Raw genomic sequence first — 17,223 nt, 5'->3', positions numbered from 1 at the left:
GTCAGTGAATTTGCTCTTTATGTATTTTCCCCAAAATCATTTAACTAATCTGTTTTCATAAATGTTCAGTCAATATACTATTATTCATTCACATCATTGTGTTTGAGTGGTTCGAGTAAATCTGGCATCATTAATGTGTTTTTGGCTACTGGGGGTGCAGCACAACACTGACATATTATCACCTCATAAAAATGTTACTGTAAATGTTAGCACACAGTTGCCTATTTACACATCCGGCAGACACATACTGTAGCAACATTAGCATTCATTTGGAGTCTTATTTCTAGCAGCCTTTGTGAATGTAAGTTCAGTATTTACTCCTCCAACAACAGACTGAAGGGAGCAGATTAAGTTTTACTTGACAAAGAACTAAAAGACACTAAATCACTCCAAAGAGCTGGAGACTTTACCATTACACAGAGCCAATTGATCCACTGTTTATAGAAAAAAACAATTACAGCAAAAACATTTATATAATATTTTAGTTTTAGTTTTCTTTTCAAAATGTTCTCTCCTGTTTGAACAAAAGTGATCTTATTATTCTAAAATCAAGCTTCCGCAGACTCCACAGCCTGACAACAAGGATGCTGCCAGGCTGTGAGTTGGTTTACTTAACTTTTATTAAACACATTTCTCCCATGATGATTTCATTGTCGCACGAAACAGTAACAACAACAACACACACACACACACACACACACACACACACACACACACACACACACACACACACACACACACACACAAACACACACACACACACACACACACACCACACACACACACACACACACACACACACACACACACAATGAGGGCTCATCTCCAAAGAAACACATTATTTAAATGATACTGATCTTGGCACAACGCCAGAAAAACTCTTCCCGGCACACAGGAAGTGATGGGTTTTATATTTTCAATTTGCTGGGAATGAACAGAAGAACAACTGGGTAGTTAATATAAGCAGTGATAGCCATCATATTTGACTAATGCACCTGAACAGACGGCGGGGGGGCAAAAAAAAAAGGATTCTCGCTGTTTTGAATGACAATTGATTTCTGGGAAAAGCGTTGCAAAAATCACCAAAGCAATGAGCGCTTAGCGCCACAACTATAGACAAAGTAACAAAACCATTATCTGACTGATTACCAGTGTAAATCCTTTCAAGAATACCGCTGACTGCAGTAAACAGAGATCAAAACCAAACGCATCCATTTCTTCTGACGCTTTCATCTCTAAAGCTGTTCTCTTTCCACATTTAAACAGCAACAACAGTACCTACATTTCCGAGCAATGCACTGAATCACTCCCCTCGCTGTCATGAAGATATTTTCTAGAGAACACATTCCCCATTAACAAAACACACATCGCATTCAAGCTGCATTGTTTCATGACATCGAAACAGCATCTATCTTTGCCTATTGTGCATTATCGGTCAAACTTTGAATTAAATGGAAACTTGCATTTGCAAAAAGTTTACACAAGTACACAAACGCACACATACACACATACACACATGCACAGTCTGTCCTGTTAAAGGAGATCTCCTCATTATAGAAGGAATTGGCTGTCTACAAGAGCCCATACTATAATTGCCCACTTTTTTACACACACAGAACAACAACAGAAAAGGGAAGATAATGAGCATCCTCTGCCAGTTTCCGGGTACGAGGAGAATCAGAGCGAGCAAGCAAACTGAAGAAGGAGCTCAAGATGTTCCTGTTGTTAGAGGGAAATGGGGGGTGGGGAAGTAAACAAGAGGGTTGCTTCACTGACAAACCCATTGTTTCCATGCAGAGTGCTGTACTTCACTGTAGAGAGAAAGAAAGAGAAAGAAAGAGAGAGAAAGACTGCTTGTTTTGTGATCTGCCTGCAGCTTCCACCCTCACTGATACAAACAAGACAACAGTCAGAGAGACACAGAGAGAAGAGCCACGTTTCTACTGTTGTACGCACAGTTCAGGTACACGCAGCTGCTGCCGGGAAACACTGTGTCAGGAAAACACGACAGTCAAGACTGCACTGTGGTGGGGTTTGTTGTAATATCACAGCTTTATCACAGTTTTGCTTTTCCTCTTGTTATCTTTCATTTAAAGTCAGTCTCGGTGTTGCATAGACAGACCTAACCAGAAAGTGGTGCAAAATCCATAATAAAGTCATTTGTGGAGTGATTTTTAAAGGCCCAACCTCCACTCTAAGATCTGTTTTGCATACTGTACCTGCAGTTGCTCATCGTTTTTCTGTGCTTACCGAACACCTGAGTTCAAGTATCGCACCTACGAGCGTGATTTGTGAAGCCAACACTAGTTTGGAAGCCATTTGTGTCCAATATGCAACTTGAAGCACTCATGAGAATAAACTTTTGAAATGAAAAAAATCTGCATATTCATAGATTTAGTATTTTTAAAAGGACATTTTAAGATTTTCCACCAAAGGAAATTGAACTTGTTTTTGTGGAAGACCAAATTCTTATTAAAAGCATAATATTTATATGTGTCATTTTGGAGATTTTTAATATTTTACTCATTGGAAATACATCAAGATTAGATTATTGGACAGGATGGTGTTTGACTGACAGCTGTGTCAGCGGACCTAAACAAGCAGGTGCTGCAAAGTAATCATTAAAGTCAGCATTTTGTCACAGAAGAAGAAACAGAACCGCAACATGTAGCATCTTATACTGATTGATGTTGACATGTGCAGGTGTTTTTTAAGCCAAGGTGCAAAGACAAAGTGTCTCCATGCTTGTAGAGAAGGATGTGGTTTGAAGTATATGTAGCTGTCATCAAAGTTTTATGCAAATATTTTAAAAGGGGACATAACATGTTTGTTGTGATTTTCTGTTATTTTTGTACTGTTATGGTGTTGGATGCTTCTTATCTCTACTTCCTCCTCATGATGACATCCGATTGTTCACACATACCGACAAATGGTCATCAGCTGGTAACCTTTGTTGCTACGGTTGTTGCTAAGGTTGTTTTAATGGGCTGTTAAATGTTATCCACTTTCATATTTTAGATTCAGCCTCGAACATTTCGTAGGGATTTATTTGAGAAATTTCCATTCTCCATGACGCAGCTTCTTAAAGCCGACCAATCAGAACAGAGTGGATTCATCAGGAGGGCGGCCTTAAAGAGACGGGAGCTAAAATGGCCTGTTTCATACAGAAGCTGAACTGAGGTGCTGCATAAAGGGCCAGTATAAGATAAACAAGGTTTTTTTTTAAATTATGCAAAGATATTCCAGCAGAGCCCTAGAATATTAATATAGACCTGAAAATATGCATGTTATGTCCTCTTAAAATGATTTGATTGGCTATATGCAAAGAAGAGACACCAGCATTGATACTGGTTATTGTATAGATCGGGGGTGCTGTAATTTACATACAAATCTGTAAAAAACAACAACAACAAAACAAAAACAAAAAAAAATTAATTTAAATTGAATTTGAGGATTAGTTAAATCAGTGCAAAGCTGCATAACAATTCGAAAAATAAATTGATGTTATTTACACACATGACCACACCTGCTCCTATAGGCTCCTGGAAGACTACAAAGTGATTTACACTTACTGAAGTGTGCATTTGTGTGTATGTGTGTGTGTGTGTGTATTGGTGTGTGCATGTGTGTCCATATTGAAGGATGAAGGCCCTCAGGAGCAGTAGATTTGTGGTAGAGAGAGTGTCCACTCAACCAAGAAAGGAGTCCAGAGGTTGGAAAATCCACACAGCCCACTGATGTCCCCTCGAGGGATGGGACGACATCAGCACACATACACACACTTCCAATGAATTTATATATGTCAACCCACACTCCATCTGAACATGCTGTGTTGCTATTATGTGGGAGAAAGAAAAAAAAAAACACTATCTGAATAACACCACACATCAGTGTGCATGTATGGAAACCTGCTGGTCTGAGATCAAAACCTGACAGTGTTGCTCAAACTTTGTCTCCCCCTGCTGTGTTTTCATACCATTAGAGCTCAACTTGTGCACATTTTAGACTGGAACTGATGATATGAGAAAACAACAACACAAATACGACTTCTACAACCAATAATAATATAATAATATGGTAAATTCACATCTTTGTATGTTCATTGAATTTCAGGATGAATCTGATTGTGTTGACCTATAACAATGAAGCTGATTATCATAATATTGGTAGACATGTATCTCAAGTACACTTATGGGCACAATTTTATCACAAACATGCTGGAGGGCAAAGGACATGAGAACAAGAAATTAAAAATTTGGTTTAAATCAGATTAAAACTCCTTTCTATCTCAGACTGTAGAGAGATATTCTTTCAATTCATAATCTATTTATAAGGCCAGACAGTATTATAATCTACTTTGGCTTTTAGTTTCTTTCTTTCTTCTTTCTTCACCTAGGTTTCTTTACATTGCGTAATAATTCTGTTTACTCTGACTGGTGATTGGACAGCAGTGTGTCTAAGAGGAGGGGTAGTTAGGCTTGGCACCAGCCGACATAAGGGACTCTTTTTCTGGGCTCGGCTCTTGGATTTGGAGGCTGGATTTAAGGTGATTAAACAAATGTAAGTGCCCTCTGTTGAATGTTAATTATAAGTGGGTGTCTGCCTTTCTGCTCTACATGCATTGGTTGTTGTTTTTCTGTGTGTGTGTGAAATTTATCTGAGTCTCAAAGGTTATAGCTACAGTACAATGACCGAGCGGATCCCTAAACTTCACCACCATACAGCAAAAATGGGCAGAAATGGGAAGAAACTATTAAATATTTTAAGTCAGATTTTAATTGGAATTTGGAAATGATAAAATGTACTCTTAATTGCATTTAGAGCTCTTCACACTGTTTCTTCTTACTGCACTCACTGCCTTGTTGAAACTCCCTGACTGGTATTTGTTCTCCTGAAATCTGGGGTGTTTTTCTTTTTTTAAATATGTCAGTGCACATTGCTTACAGTTACTTGTCTACTCTGTCCAGCTGTTGCTGTAGTCCTTGTTTAGTAGGAGACAGTAGAACGAGGTCATCAGCATAAAACTGAGACTTTACCTTTCTATCTATGAGGAAAGAAGCCAGCAGCAGTGCATTGATACCACCGAACAGAAAGTTAATTCATTTACACATTAAATAAAGTCAGACTTAAATAGCAACCCTGACACTTCTCCCCTGTGCAAATAATTCAGTTTGTCTCGAATCTTAACAGCATACCTATTTTCCCAATACATTGATTTAACCAGCTCATACATTTTTAACACAGTGTATAAGTCTGTATAGATATGTAGAGCCTTTAATGCCAAATAGAGTCAAAAGCGTTCTTGAAATCAATAAAAACAAGTGAATATCTTACCATTTTTTCTTTGTTAATTAGTGTGTGAAGGACATACAGTATATACACGGTCAGCTGTGTGGTATTTTGGGAGGAAGCCAATTTGATTCTTACTAAAAATGGAGCAGTTTGTAAAGGAATTCCAGTATTCTTTCATCCAGAATACGACACCATCATTCACAACTGCTGACACAGATGCCACAGTAGTTACTCTGCTCTGATTTGTACTCTGATGAATGGGAGAAATAAGCCCTTTGCACCAGATGTCAGGAAAGCATCCTGACTGTAATACGATATAGAACAACCCTGCACCTCTGCGGTGCTGAATTTCATTTTTTAAAGCTCTCCTTAGCCCCAGGGGATTGTGTCTGCGTGGTCAATTTTTCCCTCAGTAATTGGGAAATCAAAGAGGTTTTGGTTGTTACTTTAATTGTTTCTTCTAATGTTTGATTTTTTTTCTTCTTTAATAATTCATTGATCTGAATTAATGAGATTTATTGGTGTGTTTTTGTGCAGATTTTCAAACTGTGCTCTCTATTTTGGATGGGTAATGCTTGTGGTCGCTTTGTGTTAAAAAAAAATGTTCCACTTATCCCTGAAGTAATTTTGATTAATTGTATTCTCAGTACTTTCAAGTTTCATGTGGATATAATTTTGTTTTTTGTTGTTTTTTTCTAATTGTCCAATTCTATTTGCTTAAGATTTAATTGTACCTAATGCGTTGTTTGGTGGATGATGTTTTTCATTCTCAGGTCTTTTCTGATAATCTTGATCAAACCATTTGTCAACGTTTTATCTTTTAACAGGCTTCCTTTTTTTCATTAGTTCAGCTTTAACAGCTGCCTTATGAAATATATTGACATCATGGATGGCCTTGTTCACATAATCGCTGATAGGGACATATTGATTTTGGTCATATATTGATATTTCATTCATCACATCAGGTGAGTTCAAGGCTGAGATGAACTCATGTCCACTGCCCATCTAGAGGATTTAATTCATAGACCTTACTGGGTTCCCTTTTTCTGTCACTGATTCATTTGATCAGAAAGTTTAAAGAGCGCATTTATTTGGTTGTGGTTTGAAAGGAGGGGGGGCTGATAATGGAAGGATCAATGTCTACTACATTAAACCCAACATCTGAGGAGTATGTGGATCTCCCTGAAGAGTCCACTCTGATTTTACCGTTAACTGTGTATAGGCCACTCAAAATTGTGTTTACTTCTTGTACCTTAAGTTTGATGTTTGGGATTCACTGTACAGAATAATGGTTGGGGCTCAAATCTACAAAGCATGGATGGTGACTGATAATAGCACCATGCACCTGCAATCTGCTCCATTTAAGGTCCTATCCACAGAAGATGTTGTGCTAATAATATGGTTGCACAAACATGCCCATAACATTCTGCCGCTGAGTGCAATTTGCTATTGTTTCGCATCCAGTGTTTCACAGATAGGTCCTTAATGAAAATGCAGAAAGCACATACAAACTACAGTTTTTAATATGACTCACGCAAGTCTGAAACGTGTCAGATTAATGATTGAATCTTACAATAATGTTGTCCAGGTGTCACTAAATGTATCAGTGCTGATGTTGTGGTGTTTGTCCACAGCTGGATGTGTGTCACAGCTGGCTGCAGCCTCACACAGCAGCTGAAACGATAAGTGCACCTCCAAACTGAGAAAGAGGCTGTGCACATTTAAGCACACAGCACAGAAGCCGTAACTTCATTAACACCGGCTCGGTCAGGATCTGACGGTAATTAATGGTTTGTGTTCTGCTGCACATCTACAAGGGGCAGCTGTTGCATACAAAGATTCAGGTTTATACAGTGGGATTGTTTGTTATAAGGTAGCTCTTAGGGATGAAGCGCAGTTAACTCTAACTCTCTGAAGACGGTACTAGCACCACCCTAACTAGGTCTATCTATCTATCTCTCTGTGTATATCAGAGCTAATTTGTCATTTCCAATAATTTGTGCAAGAATTAACTGTGAATACCTTGTTTCTCTAGAGTTGCAGGGAAGTTATGATAGTGATAAAGTGCTATAAGACAGCACCAAGAAGTGTTGTTGTCCTCGTAAGCAACAATACAAGTGAGAAGTTTGTTCAATTGAATGAGAAAGTGTGTCCAAACTTTTGACTGAAACCACATACAACAATGTGCAGTTAAACCAGCTACATAAACAGTCTCATAGTTGGTATTTTCTGGCCCACACGACATGGTGTTTTTTTATATTTATAGTTATGGCTTAGTGGGATAAACTCGTAAAAAAAAAAACATTAAAATATATGTTTTGAAATCCTGAAGCACATGTTGGACTGGCTGCTTTTCAGAAGTGGCACCTCTGATGCTGAAATATCCCATAAAGTTCTTCACTATGTTCACTATGTTCAGTCCAACTCTGACATAACAAAGGATTCCTTCAAAGTCACATTTCCACACATTCAGGAGCTGCCAATGAGACTATTCTGCCCAAAGAAGCTCTGGCAGAGTGGATGGCACAGTCGCTACACGAGGAGCCAAAAAGCCGGAGCGACAGCACTTGCCAAATGGCGAATGATGAGAGTTATCGTTTTTATTAAAATAGATTGCCTCAGCATTGGAAAAAAAAGAAAGAATCCATCAAAACCACATATAGCGAACAGCTTGCTGCGTGCCGGCTCGCCAGTGAGGTTTGTTCAGTATTTTTCCCGGATGACACACATGAGGATCACTTCTGGATTTCCATTCAGTCAGTCACTGCACTCACTGTTCAGACTCTTTTTTAACCCAGAGGAAGAAATAATTCATTGTCTGCATGCAGGAAGCTTGTCTATCAAGCTTCTGCAGTTTCTTATTATTTAACAACTTGAATCTTTCTGAGTGAAGACGAAAAATGAGGGAAGATATACTGAATGTCAATACTATCAAATGAATATTTAGGAATTAGGAAATGTGAGAAAAATGATGATTGAATGGGAATATGTGAAAAATATCACATGTAGCTGTCTGGATCTAATAGAAAAACACTCTTACACTCTCTTTTACAACTCGTGTCACTTCATAATTTATTAACTATTTACTTTTATCATCACGTATTGAAACAAGTCATTGCCGTATAAATTAGAATTATATGAGCAAATACCAAGTTGAATACCACATTTTAATATTAATTACTACTGAATACTTAATGTTGAAATTTAAATACCACAGATTTTGTTGACTGAAATATTTGGCTTTGAAAACCATCTTTCTGAATTCATGTCATGGTCTCAATAGTCCCAACATAAAACTTTAGGATTTATTTATTTTAGGCTTCTAAAATTCTGATAGAAAATCCACATTTCTAATATTCTATAGCTATATATTTAAAATGTTTTGTTCCAATAAGCTCAAATCTGACCTAAAAACTTGACTCAAAAACTCTTTTAGACACACTTGGTGAAATTCAGACGCTAAAAAGAAAAGCCATCGACCCCAAAAGGAACCCGACCTCTCAGAAAAGAAGACAACCTGTTTTTACCTCATAAAAAAATAATAAAACTTTCAAAAAGATGAAAAATGTCAAAGTAACTTGTACTCAGTCTGCAATGTGACACGTGTCACATGTGTTTTGAGACAACAGGGCAGGATTGCTTCAGTGCAAAGATACAACAGAGGCCAGTAGTGGCAATCCATCAGAGTCAAGTTGTATCAAACACAGTTTGCTCTGTATGACCTAGTGGTGATGTGACAGCAGTAGTACGGACAACGAGTGGGCGTCCACTAGTGACAGGCTGGCCTCCTGGACTGGTCCATTTAGTCCCACACCAGCAGTGACCCTGAAACAGCATCCGCTGGCCTCACACTCCACTGCACAAACAGGTCAGAACACACACACACTCACTGCAGCTCTGTCTGATCAATGGGCCAGACTTTTTGCGTGTGACACACTAACAGAGCGTCGCATCAGAAGCTCTCCTGTCGTTTTACATAACACCGCTCTGAAATCATCTCACATCATCACTTCTGGCAAAAATAAACGTCATGTGAGTGAACCTGTCTGAGGTGCGTAGATTCTGTCTGGGTCATCTGAAACCTGACAAGGCGTCAACCTGAGCTGAGCAATGCTGAGCTACACCGAGGTAAGATAAGCTTTTACAATCTGATCGTATTGACCAGTAGGACTTTGGGTTGCTAAACTGCTTTGTCATCAGTGCTCTGTGTAAATCAGTGGGCGGTTGGATGTGGTCTAGTGCCAGTGACACACTTTTCCCTCAGTCCCCCAGGTATCAGGCCCCACCCACAGCACAGGGCGGTTTGATGATGACTGCCCCCGACCTCTACCCCGTCAATATATATCGATCTCAACTGCACAGAACAAACCTCCATTATTAACCACTTGTTTTAGAGCAAAACCATCTGATGCCTGCTGCCGGGGGAGTCCATCCACTGAATTTTGAGTTATGGCAAATTCCTTGCACCTCAAATCATCTGTCGGCAAAACATTCAAACTGGTTTAAATCTATTAAATTTGATGAATATGAGTCCTGAATATGTTTATCCTGCTTTATTTACTGCTTCGTCTACTGTAAATCTTATCAACCTTTCAAATTAATCTACCTTTCAAACCTCTGTGCTCTAAATCATTTGTTTTCTCTTTGTCACATCATTGATCAAATGATCACTTTAGAAAAAAACATACCTATATATACCTATTTTCTTTCTTTTTCAATGATAAAATTGTACAATACCTTACTACTGCTAATGCTTAAAGCTCCCATTTAAAATAAACAGCTGCATGAATGAAAAACTGTATGCACTCATGATAATGTAAAGTATTTGATGAAGTAATTTGTATACAGTTGATGGTTTTAAACGGTGAAAAATGGTGTAAAAGCTGTCCACAGTAAAAAACAATCACTGATTCATTCAGTAATAAAAGGGTTAATTAATGCCTAATGAGCCCAAATCTTTAAAACAATATACAGTTGTCTTTCAAACTGAAGGCTTCAAACCATGTTTGACCCAAGTGGGATTCACTTTAAAGGATTGAACTTGTGTTGTGTCAATTTTTCATCTTCTTTTGTCAACAAATCCAATAAAAATACTAAAACTAACACTTTGTACATTCACATAGGTTCCTTTGAAGGTTTCTGCACTGGTTTCTGCTCTAACATCAGTGCCTTGACAATGCAATATCTGTTTCTTTTGTTGTTAGTGTTTTTCCAGAATGAATAAAAATATCTGCCTTTCAGTACTACGCTGTAACTGCTGGTCCAGTACTTCACAACAAGTGCTGCAAATAAGCATTATAAATATCCTAACTTCTCTCAGACCTTGCTTCTCTTCTATAATTGAATTTAGTGTAAACTTTTTTTTTTTTTAACCCTGACTGAATGAAATGCACATAAATTACTATGTGTATCTACCTTGTGTCTGTGCAAAAGTCTCTTGAATCTTATATGAACTTTCATTTAGCAAAAAAAAAAAAGGCTCAGTAATTTAAAACAGCTGGGAACCGTAGAAAACGTGACTCAAACAAGAGTAAATAGTTCATTTGGTGCTCTAGTGAGTATTTCCAGTGGGATTCAGTCCAAATAAAGAACAGTGGCTGTGTTTCATAGTAATGAACGTGGCTCTTTATTTTTGTTAGTGGAAGTCTATAATAACCAATAAGAATGAAATTGAGCTGATATAAAGTTGACAATCCCTAAAATTTAATTCCTTAAAATATGTTTAAAAAGCATGAAATGTCGGTAATTTTTTTAGATTTTCACAAAGGAAGATTTTCCTATTACACCAGTTTATTGTGTTTTGGAAATCTCCTGAGTGAGATCTGGTGACTGTAATTACTGTGACGAGCCGTTTATGATTGTATTTTCTATCATCATCAGCTCTTGAAGTGTCTGTGTGTGTGTGTGATGGTTAAAAAGACATCTTCATCAGCTCACATGATGCAAGTGACATGAGTAGAAGTCTTTTATGAAAGGATGGTAGGAACCACAATGAAGCCCCTTTGTGTCCATAATAGTCTCAACGAGGTAAAAAAATCAATACAGGCCTCTTGTCTGAGCTGTCCCAATGAAAAGAACCCATCACTCTTTTACCGACCGTACAGAGTGCTCACACTGGGCAGGCGGCCATTTTGAGCAGGATCAGTGCAGCAAGCAATTTCCTCCCTGGATTCGACACCTTTATTGACACGACGACTGTCAGACACAATCAAGTGGCTTCATTTGAGGCTCATGTTTCATTTATTTAACGGCCAAACAGGGTCTCGTAGTCAGCCGACCCACAACAGTAAAACTACCTCATGTTAACACTTCTAATACTGCAAATTATAGTGATCATCTTTAAGTTTTAAAGTTAACCTGACTACAAGAACAGGCCGCACACAATGATTTAAAAGGGGGACATATCATGCAAATTTTCTTGGGCTCTACTGGAATATCTTATATAATCTGATTTGAAATATGCAAGTGGACAATGTGAACTTTCCACTGAACAACCTGAGCAACAAAAACTATGCAGCATGCACAAATACTCTGACAAATACCCCGGACACAAAAGTAAAAAAATAACGGAAACACCCACTTTGGTCCAGACTGAAAAATCCTGACAAATATTTCATCTACTATCATGACGTTTTTGTACACTAATGGTCCCTAGATGATGAATGCTACTGATTTTGGCACCATCATCAGGTCAAAATCTCATGTCCAATAAATGAGTTAATGCCAGATCAGCTGATCAGCAAATATTACTAAGATGAAACATGAAGCATCATTGTGTGAGTGTGAATGCTGGATGGTACATCTTTGCAAATCTGGGGCACTGCTTTTGTAAATAAAAACTTTGAGCCAATGGCCTTTCAAATGTCTGCACAAGTTCCTGCTATGGCTGATTTGACCGACACTGCACCACCATGATACAGCCCCGAGGCCATCACTGGTTTGAAACCTTATAAGATAGCACTCAGAAACCATGGACCCAAACTAAAGCTGCACAATCCAGCACCATTTGCTATTTTAGATGGAAAATAAAAAATCACGCAAGCAATCAATAAAAAAAGAGCAAAAATGTTCAATATCAAATGCAATGTTAATCATCTTGTTTTAAAAATTCAGTTTCTTGGTCTGTTGCATGACTTTCCCCAAATATCCCACTTACACCAAGCAAAAGAAACAAGCAATGCAACAGAAAACATAAGATCCATAAGTGGAACAGTTTAATTGATGGCTAGACACTGAATCAGTGTTTACACCAGCAGGTAACACAGACATGTTTGTGAAAATAGCTACATGAAGTATACATATGAAACACACCTCACATCTGTATCCCTGCTGCTGCCCAGTTATACACGGCACCTACTGTAACAGAATTCTGCCGCTTCCTTTCATTCGTGTATTTCAGATTGAATAAGGCGTTTGTGCCATGTGCTCGTGTGCATTCAAGTGCATGTTGCATGCATGTACGCATTTGTGCACATGACTTTTCCTTTGGCATCACACAGATACACACAGAGAAAGAGAAAGAGGAACAGAAAGAGAAAGAGAGAGGGACAGAGAAAGACAGAGAGACATGGAGTCCCACTGGACATCATTGCAGCACATTTCCACATAATGCATGAGTGCCAGAGACAGACCACGTCTCGCTGCACACAAACACACACACACTCATGTACACACACGGACACACACACACACACACACACACACACACACACACACACACACACACACACACACACACGCACTGTGCAGCATCGTATACTGTCTGCTTTACTTTGTCTCCCACCACGCCCTGGGTTAAAGAGTGATGGTGCAGGGCGGCAGGGGAGATGAAGCTCTGCTTTGCACATCATTTACACACTCATCCTCCTCCTCACCATCTCCCCTCCCCTGCCCCTCCATTTCCCTCCACCCTGCCATAAAATCAGGCAGCCTGAGGTTGAATGCTAAGGGAATTAGAGGTAGTCTTGTGTGTATGTGTGTATATCTGCACACATACACGGAGGAAGGTCACTGATACCAGGTATGAGCCTTGAAACACTCTTCAAATCACCACGTTATCTGATGAAAACAACTTTTTCTTTTCTGTCCAATCAGGAAGGACAAACGAATAAAGCATCTTTATATGTGTGAGTGTGTGTGTGTATGAAAGCCTCATTACAACCCTGCAACAAATGAATGCAATGAAAACAAACTGAATCATCCTCATCATAGCAGGAGCTATTAGCCCATGATATTGGCAAAATGTTAGCATATATTGGTGACACACATAAAATCACATAATCAGATTCTGAACTGGGGCTACACAATTACACTAAGTGTACGCTGCAGCCGGTGGTCTCCTGCTTCTCATGCCATAGCCCCTGTGGGAAAAACAGCATATGACAGATGGTAAAATACAGCAATGACCGTAAGTCAGCCGTACAGCAACTACCAGCATTGCTGTTGGCCCCCTGATATATAGTATAAGCTATACTTTTATCAAAAGAGGGGGCAAACACAATAGATTTCCAAGTTAAAAAAAAGACATCAAAAAACAACAAATGTAACAGCTACTAATGTAGCAGAGATCCTCAGAGGAATCGCCAAGAGGCACAAAATGCTCCAAACTGTGAATATTTTAAGTGCAAGCACCAAGGGATGAGTGAACTAAACTCTTTGTAAATCCTTTACCACTTAGCATCCATAAAACATGAGTTAACCAAGTGGGGGAGGAGGAGAGGGACCGAGAGTGAGAGAGAGAGACCAAGTGAGAGAGACCGAGAGAGAGAGAGAGAGAGAGAGAGAGAGAGAGAGAGAGAGAGAGAGAGAGAGAGAGAGAGAGAGAGAGAAGGGAAACTTTACTGGGAGTAAATGGGTAACTGGCCAGACTTCCTGCTAAGACTTTTTGTGCATTTGTAGATGATAAACTGACGCCGAAAGTGAGGCTGGGGTGTAAAATGCATCGTCTGTGAAGTTTAGGATGAAATGGACATAAAAAAAAATCAGCATAAAAATGAAATTTTCCACCTAAGTCGAACATATTGCCGTGGACATTTTGAGATGTGACTGTAGGAAAATAAAATAAACAATGGTTGAATTCCATTTAGCTGTTTCGGTTTCAGCGTGCTGGTCATTGAAGACATCTTCTTTATTGTTGTTTCTTCTTTTTTTCCCCCTAAATTGCTTGAACATTTTAAGCTCGCATAGGAGGGTAAAGAATATATACATATTTCTGATGTCAAACAACAACAATAAGAAATAACAACAAATGTATTGGATAAGTAAATTAAACATGTATTCTATGTGCAATATGTATATATAACTATAAATATGTTGTGACTATTATGTACGAAGGGATCCACTCAAAAGATTAATGTAAAAAGGGTCTCTGTTAAAAGCTAATGCTTCAGAAACTGGCTTTTTTTGGTTTGTCACTGTTTCTAAGGGAGTTGAGGAAGATAAGGACATATGATTATTTACTTAATTTATTTATATGTGTATTTGAGTTGCATCCTTTTAATATGACTAAACTAAACTAAACTAAACTAAATCTTGAAAAAATCTATTCCCACAACTCACTAAATACTATTGATGGACAGATTCAATTAGATCAAGAAGCTATTTAAGTTGTTGAAAAGACAAAAAAAATGTTCCTTATCAATATGAGAGATTACAGATTACAATTAAATGATAAACAATTAAATATAAAGCTTTAATATTACATTTGAATTTGGTTATAATATCTTTAGGTCTAATTGTTATAGATTGTTTATTCTATTGAAAATGTCCCCCAAAACAAATACATTACTGTCTCTGGCTCTGTTCTGCTAAATGATCCTGGTCCTGGTGTTGTGCATGCTGGCTCACTGTCACACTGTCATGGTTTACTGGGACACTTGAACAGAGAGGGGACATTGTTAACGTCATTAGTAACACCTGTGCTGTGACAAGTCATAATGTCTGCTGTGAAAAAGGCCTTTTGTCACAGGTCCTACTCTAGTTTCCGCTTCAGGTTCCTCGAACTAAATGTCGACACCGCTCAGGAGGCGACGCTAAATACAGTGCACGATCGGTCACGCGGATGAGTCATTACATTACAACAAGGGTGACTACGACAAACACGCCGCCTCGAAGAAATGGGGTAAAGATCACAATGCACACATTGGAGCAAACCCAAAAAAACTACAAAGTGCACTGATGACATGTTCACTCTATGAACTTTAAAATCTAAAACCTCCTCTTCCCATGAATATGAAAGTAAATTCCTTCTTCTATTGTTGTCTGAAAGTTAAAAGTTGGGTACAAATGTTATTGTTTGCTTTAATTTTCTCTCATAGTCTAGTCTGAGTTAGTTTTAGTCTTAGCTAAACTTAGCTTAGTCTCATTCTGAACATCTGGCCTGCCCCACCAAGCCCCCGGAAGTTTGTCGAGCTGTGAATCTAATTTGACATAGTGGCCAAACTGTGTAATTACAACTTTTGGGATAGTCACATGATGCCCACAAAGTATTTTTCCTCACACACAATCATTGGAAAAAGAGCAACTGGAAAACGGTGAATACATTTTTTTAAAGCATCACAACCCCCACAAATGACTTGTTTAACTATCATGATTTGATCCATTTATTTTAGTAACATTTGGAAGGTTTAGCAGAGCTGCATGATTTAAATTATTTTATACACATTCAAGAGATCGGGGAGCCAACCAGAAGTCAGCCGGCTTGTCTGTATGGGGCCGAAAATGCAGACCCAACATCCAGGGATTTACAATCAAAAGCCAAATTTTTGGCTTCATGTGTTATTGAGCAACTTTAATAGGAATTAATTAGCTGCCATTTTTGTGTCTGGTATCTAGTTTTCCTTTATATATCCATGCATCCCAGATGGGCTTTCAAGACTAGATTTAAAATGAATTATTCATGGAAAAATAACCAGAAACAATTCATATGTAGCTTAGATCATCATAGAAAGCTTTTTCTCTCTTTCTCTGTTACTGTAACTGTTACTTATAACTTTCACTAACCTGCGAGTTTGTCTGACTACCCAACTTACTAAACAATACTTAAAAATCAAGTAAAAACAAATGAGGGAGGTAACTAGAGAACCTTTGAGGAGCCATCCTGAGGTTTTTTTTTGGGATAGATGACCAATATTGATAGAAGTGAGGAGATGTCGAGTGTGAAGCATTTAAATCTCTGCAATCCTATGTAAATTAAACCCTGCAGTCAAACTAAGGCCACATTTCAGTAGAAGGGAATTTGATAGACAGATTGCTGCCAGATATTGACAAAGTGTGAAAAACAGACTATTATGTACTGCACCAAGAGCTGGTGTCCCCTTAGAGACTGTCACACAGAGACTACACGCAAATTAATATCACAACTCAGATTCTTCCACCTGAGGAAAAATCCTATTAAATAGTTAATACGCATCACACCTTTCAGGCCACCTCTGCGTTTTAAAAGCTTACTTAAAAGAGAAGCGAACTGCATGTGCTAAGAGATATATTACTTTATTATTATAGAGATATTTTCAATGTATGTGCTGATTTGTGAGCTCACTTTTCTTTTCCCTCAGCTCTCAGTGTGACAGCTTCACTGTAAGAAGCGTTTCATCAGTTAAATGTTGTAAATGTGATGTAGCAGCAGTAGGAGATATTAGGTTTGTATTGGCTGTAGCAAACAGTGAGACTCATATCAGTGAAATAAAATTTCAAACTGTAGAGCTGGATTACATGCACGCCTCATTTCCTGTGATTAAACTTGTGCGTGAGAAGGCTATTTGAATGCAGGAACGGCAGATTTCACCACCAACAATGAAAACTACTACAGACAGAGGTATTAATACACACTATATAACTAGCATCAAAAACTAGGTTTGATGACATTAAAATGTTAAGGATTACATCTTACAGGAATACTTGTTATTTCTGACAACTTTGGTCTTTTTTTTT

The 17,223-nt window shown here is 38.3% G+C and overlaps 1 protein-coding gene across 3 annotated transcripts in view; it reads right to left on the bottom strand.

The window, feature by feature from the left end:
* Nucleotides 1-17,223, bottom strand: part of gria4b (glutamate receptor, ionotropic, AMPA 4b) — a 135,830-nt gene that overhangs the window by 69,396 nt on the left and 49,211 nt on the right. The window lies entirely within an intron of this gene.

This window comes from Scomber scombrus, chromosome 14 (genome assembly GCF_963691925.1).
Source record: "Scomber scombrus chromosome 14, fScoSco1.1, whole genome shotgun sequence".
Classification (NCBI taxonomy): Eukaryota; Metazoa; Chordata; class Actinopteri; order Scombriformes; family Scombridae; genus Scomber; species Scomber scombrus.
The sequence above is the reverse complement of the archived record's forward strand: the minus strand, read 5'-3'. Positions and strand labels throughout refer to the sequence as shown.